The sequence below is a fragment of the Cryptomeria japonica genome, chromosome 3, assembly GCF_030272615.1.
Source record: "Cryptomeria japonica chromosome 3, Sugi_1.0, whole genome shotgun sequence".
NCBI classification, from domain to species: domain Eukaryota; kingdom Viridiplantae; phylum Streptophyta; class Pinopsida; order Cupressales; family Cupressaceae; genus Cryptomeria; species Cryptomeria japonica.
The window spans coordinates 608,553,359-608,561,348 of record NC_081407.1 but is presented as its reverse complement, the minus strand read 5'-3'; positions in this window follow the sequence as shown (position 1 = coordinate 608,561,348).

The window sequence follows — 7,990 nt, the reverse complement described above, 5'->3', positions numbered from 1 at the left end:
ACCTCTAGCGGGCCTGCCCTCCCAACTTTCTCTTTGAGAAGGTAAGAGGGGAATGACCCAAGTGAGAACACCTAGACCTGGGGTTCCCAACTCACTATAATAAATAGGTCATTGACTATGAAAGGTTTAATGGTTGGGGCTATATGAGAGTTCAGTCTCACATTGGGTGGTTAGTAGGATCCTAGGGATCTCAATCATGCTTGCATGACTACTAAGTTCTTGGTGCTTCGTTGGGCTATAGGCCTCAATTGTGCTTGCACAATTTTGAAGGGTAGCTCCTAATGGGAACACTTACTAAACACCTTATTCATAGTGGCCAAAAACCTTCTAGTCATTGGTGTAGGAGGTCGAACCTCCAAAGCTGCCCATATTTTTACGGCCCTTAGTAGAGACACAAAGTTTTCCATGAGGAGTTTTCATGGGAATTGATGTTTGGCTGCCCCTAGAAGTGAGTGTTGTGGAGGGGAGCCAGTGGGATCAAGCATCTAAGTGTCCACTCTGGGTAAGCATAGCTAGGAAACCAATTGGGATCCAATGACTATTGTCCTTGCCAGCCTTAAGAATGTTGTATATGAGCATGTGTCATTGAGATAATATGCATTTGATCATTGTGTTTTCTTTGTTTGATACATACTTGCCGAGAGAATACTAAAAACACATCACTATCCCCAAACACTTTGCAAAAACACTTGTCAAGACACAAACAATTGTCCAAGTCATTACCCACACCAAGTCCAAAATTGCGTCAAAGCTCTATCCATCCCATATTTCATAAGCCTAAGAGAGAAGCTAAGAGTCTATCCTCTCCATCAACATTCAAGTTTGTCCTTTGAAACACCAACTATCATCCAAATCAAGGTGGCCGTATCCCTTCATACAACTTGCAATTCAAATCGATCCTTCATGTTCATACCAAAGACAACCTAGTCATTATGTTTCTTCTAAAACCATACCTCCTCCATCAATCATCCTCAATTTTTCTAAGTCCTTTCATCACAAATTTCTTAAGTCCTTTCATCACAAATATTGTGTATGGTCACAACTCGATCCCAAAAGAAAAAGATGGCTGAACAACAATATGGCATCTCAGACATTGGTGTCCTATATGAAGATCCTACGCAAGATCATACACAAAGTGGGCAACCTGGCAATCAAGATCAAAGCCAAAATCCTAACATGGTTAGCCAAGATGAACTTTTTTCGGAAGTGCAAACTTTCCTAGTAGATTCTTACAACCAAGAGATGATGGGCAAGTTTCTTAAACACAATCCTACTGCACTTCTGAAAGCTCTTCTTGAAAATGGAGCTCAACTTCCACGTGATTTTAATAGATCTTCTCTCGCCCAACAACCACAAGGAGACCTCGCTCCCACACAAAGTGATGCACCCACTATTCAAACTCAATTAATTGCAGCACCATCAATCATCCAAGCTCAATCAATACCACCTGCAGTACCCTCCACTATGGTCTCAATCCCACCTTCTTCCTCCTTACCATCTATACCACTATCAAATCCAATCTCATCTATTCTCCAACAAACTTCTATACCACCTCCTTCTATTCAATCACATATTTCTATTCCACAAACTTCCCTTCCTCCCAACAATGTCACAAATTTTATCTGGGTTGTATTCAATCCCGTCACAACCATTTGCGGACCACAACCAACTGATAGTTCTAATACTAAATGTTTATTACAGATACCAAACTAACAAGATGCGAGGAGGGGGTGAAACATACAAACTTATTCTTCCATTAAAACATCAGATTCAACCTCGATAACCTATACATCAGTAATATAACCAAAACTGCTAAACATGTAAACTCAAAAGCATATAAACATCATAACACTCGTAACACCAAATTTAACATGGAAAACCAAATAGGGAAAAACCACTATGGGATTTTAGACCCACTAAGAAATATACTCTTTTAGAGTATGCTCGGTTAAAAGCAAATCCTATTAAAGATTACAAAACACATTTCTAGATGTGATCTGGTTAAGGGATTTCCCTCAGATCTGTTAAGATCTTCACTTTGTTAGAAGTGACCTTATCAAAGGATTTCAAACATTCAATCAGAATGTCACCTTGCTAGAGAATTTACAAATGAGATTTATTAAGTCCACTCGATTAAGAGATTTTCTGTTACTTCACAAAATAACAGTAATAAAAATCTATCTACAACTTTACATCTAAAATGCTGAAGCAGATTCTTATTTGCTCAATACAATCTATTCATAGGAGTTATCTTGTCCCTCTGCTGGGCTCTATACTCTATTTCTCAAACAGGTCTTCAAGCTTCTATACTCGGTAATAACTATGTAGCAACCCTGTGCTTACATTTGTCCACATGCATTGTTTATCAACAGTTCCTTATTTATAAACAATTTGCCAATCGCTCAATTTTCTTGATCATATTTCCCATGATCAATCATAGCCATCAGATCTTCAAACTTGACTAGGTTCAATGTATCCTTCGATCTGAAAATGCTTTACCCTGCCTTGGAACTTGCATACATTTCTTGGAACTTGTGCTAGGGTATTGCGGTTCAATCTGAGCTGTAGATCTTCTTGCCAATTTTCCTTTGCCATAGATTCTTTAACAAGCTTGATTCATGGCTTACCCATCATTTAATCAACTCTAGCTCATCAGCTTCTTTCATTAAATAATGCTTTTATTCATTCAATGCATTCTATTATTACTCGGTTGCAACTCGGTAAATACTAAACTTCACTCGGTAGACATTCCGCCTTCATTAACTGATAGCGATAACCTTAGGGTTTACTGACTAGGTTCCTTAGGGTTTATCGACTAAGTTCTTTGCTCGATAACATAGAATAGTATTAACCTTACAATCAATAACATATGTAAGATATCAAAACAATCTAGAACATCATGATCTCATCATTGTCTAACTCGGTAATAGTTTCCCATTGAATAACTTATTTCTCCCCTTATTCTTCATATTCTTTCTATGTCTTTTACCGACTTCTTTATACTCATCAAAACATACTTCTTAACATATGGCAATATCATACTGAATTAGAAAATCAATTTCTTGACATCAATGACAAAATAATGATATTAATATAGTAAATATCCTTAATCAGTTATATCCATAATCATCAACAACCTTCTCAATATCCTTATTGAAATGCCAACAATCTCTCATTGTCTGTTATAATGCCAACAATCTCCCCCTTTGGTATTGATGGCAAAACCAATTGATTTGACCTAATTGATTTGGATTTAGATTGCTGTGAAATGCTGAAATGCTCTCCCTGTTATCAGATTTCTACCTCATACATTAGTCTTCTCCCCCTATATTAGTCTTGTCCCCCTTTTACAACAATGCCAAAAAAAAAAAAATTAAAGAACCAAACATGATTTTTTTTCGCTGAGAAGTGAATTCCTTGCTGATATGTATCTACTCAGTCTCAGTCGAAGTATTTTGTCTTCAATTCCTGTTCCCTATTATTGTTTCTTGTACACCTTTAGAAGATATCCTAAAGTGTGTAAATCAACATCAACTCTTGAAAAGATATTTTGTAGAGTCATTGAATTGATGCTTTCACCGAACTCAGTCAGTGAATGGAAGATAGGGGTAGGACCCCTAACTTGCTTCTGAGATACTCAAAAGTGTCCCTTGGCAGTGGCTTGGTGAAGATGTCCACAATTTGTTCCTTTGTGCTAACATACTCCAACACCACTTTCTTCTCTTGAACTTCTTCTCTAAGATAATGATATTTGATAGAGATGTGCTTTGTCTTAGAGTGCATAACAAGATTCTTTGAAATGTTAATGGCACTAGTATTGTCACAGAATATAGTTACTAGCTCGATAACTTGCTCATTTATGCCTTCCAACAGTTGTTTGATCCATGCTATATTAGTGCAATTCAATGCTGTAGCAACATATTCAGCTTCTATTGTTGACTGTGAAACACATCCTTGTTTCTTGCTAAGCCAACTCACTAGTCTCTCTCCCAAAAAGAAAGCTCCACCACTTGTGCTTTTCCTGTCATCAATGTTGCTTGCCCAATCAGCATTAGTGTAAACTTTTAAATCAAAATCATTTCCTTTCTGATATACTAAGCCATAATCTTCAGTGCCTTTCAAGTATCTAAAAATTCTCTTGATTGTTGTCATGTGTGTTTCCTTGGGATCTGTAGAAAATCTTGCAACTATACCTACTGCATGTGCTATATCTGGTCTGCTGTGAACAACATATTGTAGTTTTCCAATCATAGATCGGTAGAGTGTCTTATCAACAGATGCAGATTCATCATTCTTTGACAGTTTACAGTTGGTAGTCATAGGAGTACTTACTAGTTTTGAATCCTCCATTCCAAATTTCTTCAAGATTTCCTTTATGTATTTGGATTGGGTAATGAAGATCTCATCTTTCATTTGTAGTATCTGTAAACCTATAAAATACTTTATCTCACCGATTAGTGACATCTCAAATTCTTTTCTCATTTCATTTCCAAAGTTCTTGCATAGATTGTCATTTCCACAAAATATAATGTCATCAACAAATATGGCTGAGATCAGTATTCCATTCTCATCATTCTTCATGTACATGTTATTATTTTCACTTGTTCTTATAAAACCAATTTTGATCAAATAAGAGTGCAATCTCTCATACCATGCTCTAGGTGCTTGTTTCAAACCATATAAAGCTTTGTTCAATTTACATACCTAATCTTTATTCTTATCTTCAACAAATCCTTCAGGTTGTTCAATTAAAATTTCTTCTTCTAGTATACTATTCAGAAATGCAGATTTGACATCCATTTGATATATCTTGAAATTCTTGTAAGCAGCATATGCCAACAATGTTCTTACTCCTTCAAGTCTTGCCACAAGTGCAAAAGTTTCACCATAATCAATTCCTTCTTCTTGAGCATACCCTTTGCAAACTAGTCTTGCTTTATTTCTAATGACCTCACCTTTTTCATTCAGCTTGTTTTTGAAAATCCACTTTGTACCAATTACATTTTTGTCCTTCAGTCTTGGGACCAGTGTCCATGTGTCATTCTTCTTGATTTGATCAATCTCTTCTGTCATAGAATTCATCCAATCTTTACTGTTAAATGCTTTTTTCACTAGTCTTAGTTCAAATTGAAATATCAGACATGTGTTCTATCTTAGTTTGTTCCTTGCCATCACTGGATCATCCTTATCTCCTATAATCTGACTTGATGCATGAAGTCTTCTAACATATTTGGCTAATACAGGCTCGGTAGGCTTTGTATGATCTTCTTCATCACTCGGTAACTGGATATTCTCTTCATTTCCTTTAGCAGTCTGCTCGGTAAGACTTCTCGATTGAACATAGACAAATTCATCATAATCTTTTGGTTCCTTGGAATTTCCTTCATCATTTCTTTTTACAAATTCATCAATTTTCACATTTGCACTTTCTACTATTTTATTAGATGATTTGATCAGACATTTAAATGCTTTGCTTCTAGAAGAATAGCCTAGAAATGTTCCTTCTTCACTTTTCTGATCAAAATTGTCATTTCTATCATCTTTGTGAACATAGCATCTACTTCCAAAGATTTTAAAATAACTTACATTAGGTTTCTTGTCATACCAGATTTCATATGGTGTCTTCAAAGTACCTTTCTTCAGTTGTACTTGATTCAGGGTGTAAACTGTTGTGCTTATTGCTTCTCTCCAAAATGTTTGTGACACTTTCTTTTCAATCATCAGGGTTTTGGCACAATCCACAATAGATCTATTTCTTCTCTCAGCAATTACATTTTGGTGTGGATTTCTTGGTGCAGATACTTGTCTTTTAATACCATGATCATTGTAGTATAAATTAAACTCATCAGATGTGAACTCACCTCCTCTATCTTATCTAAGACATTTCAAATGTCTTCGTGTTTCATTTTCAACTCTTGCCTTGTACCACTTAAACATTTGAAAAGCTTTTGATTTTTCTTTTAAAAATATTATTGACATCATCCTTGACTAATCATCCACAAATAATATGAAATATTTATCACCATAATAACTCTAAACTTTCATAGGACCACAAATATTAGTGTGCACAAGATCTAAAATTCCCTTAGAAGTGTAGGACTTACTTGTAAAGCTTGATCTTGTCATTTTCCCATCTGGCATCCTCGTCATATATCATTCTCTGGTTTCTTAAGACTCAGTAGACCTCTTACTCGGTGCTTCTTGCTTATTTTGATCAGATTATCAAAATTTACATGACAAAACCTTTTATGCCATAACTAGGTATCATCTCTCTTTGCATATAAACACTTATTCCAAGTTGAGTCAAGGTGAAATGTGTTACCTTTTGTTTGTGTCCCAGTAGTATCTAACTTTCCATGCTTGTCATGAACTTTGACAATTCCATTCTGAAATTCTATTCGGTAACCTGTGTTGTTTAGCTGTGCTACACTCAGTAAATTGTATTTCAAACCTTCAACCCAATAAACATCATTGCATTTTGCATTTTCAATAAGTGTTATAGATCCTTTACCTCTTACCGGACATGGTGCATCATTACCAAATCTTACATAGCCTCCATCATAGTCTTCTAACATAATAAACTTGTGTTTATCACCTGTCATGTGATGTGAACATCCACTATCTATGATCCAAGAATCATTTTTACTTATATGAGATAGTAAGGATTTTTCTTCATACCTTTCTTCATCTGATCCATCTTTGATAGCCACATAAACAACTTCCTCTATATTAGTTTCATCCGATTTATCATCATTATATTCCTCATCAACTATTAGGCATGTTTTCTTATCTCTTCCTTTGAAATCTTGGTGTCCTCTGTAATGATTATCTTTCTGTCTATCATCTCGGTAATCTCTCTTTTCACTAGATTCTCTGTTAAGATAGTTAGAAGCCATATGTCCAATTTTATCACAATTGAAACATTTTAAAGGTAGCTTTCCTTTATACTTACCTTTGCCTCTCGGTAACCTTCTGGCTAATAGTGCTTCAAACTCTTCTTGTTTCCTGATTTCCTCATACAACTTGTGTACTTTTTCCATATTCTTGCAAAATCTCTCACTTGCTCCACTATGATCTCCTTCAGTGTACTTACTCATTCTATCATTGTAATCATTAGATTCATCAAGATGAAAAGAACTGAAAGTAGATTCTACTTTATTTACCGATGACCCACTGTTATCAAAATTACTTAACTCAAAAGCATGTAGCTTAACAATAGTAGCATCTAAAGAAATAGGCATATTGGGTACAGACCTCAATTAATTTATTGCAGAGACTCAGATTGCATAAGCTGGTAGAAGGGTTCTTACCAACTTACTTGTTATATCATTTTCTTCAATAGTTCCACCTGCTCCTTTGATTTGATTGACAATCTCTTTTAGCCTTGTACTATATTGGGTTATGTTCTCACCTTCATTCATCCTCATAGATTCAAGTTGTCCTCTTCGACTATCCACTTTATCTCTTTGAACATGTTCATCACCACCATACACAGATATGAGCTTATCCCACATTGCCTTTGCATCATTGCAGCATTCTAGGTCATTAAACTTTGAGTCGGTCAATGCAGATGTTATTTCAATCATTGCTTGGATATGTTCTTTCTTTGCCTTTATCTCTTCCATTGTCAATGGATAGGTTCTCAGTGGAATGAAATCATTCTCCAGATAATATATAGCATATTTTCCAACTCTTGATAAGTGCAACTTCATCCTTTTCTGCCATGTAGAGAAACTTGACTTGTTCAGCTTCAGTGCATCCCTCTTATACATCTTTGGATGTTTGCCTCAAGTACCTTTAAACTTTTTCTTCTGGAGTCCAAAGCTCTGATACCAATTGATAGTTCTGATTCTAAATGTTTAGTATAGATGCCAAACTAACAAGATGAGAGGGGGGGGTGAATCATACAAACTTAATCTTCCATTAAAACATTAGATTCAACCTTGGTAACCTATACATCAGTAATATAACCAAAACTGCTAAACATGTA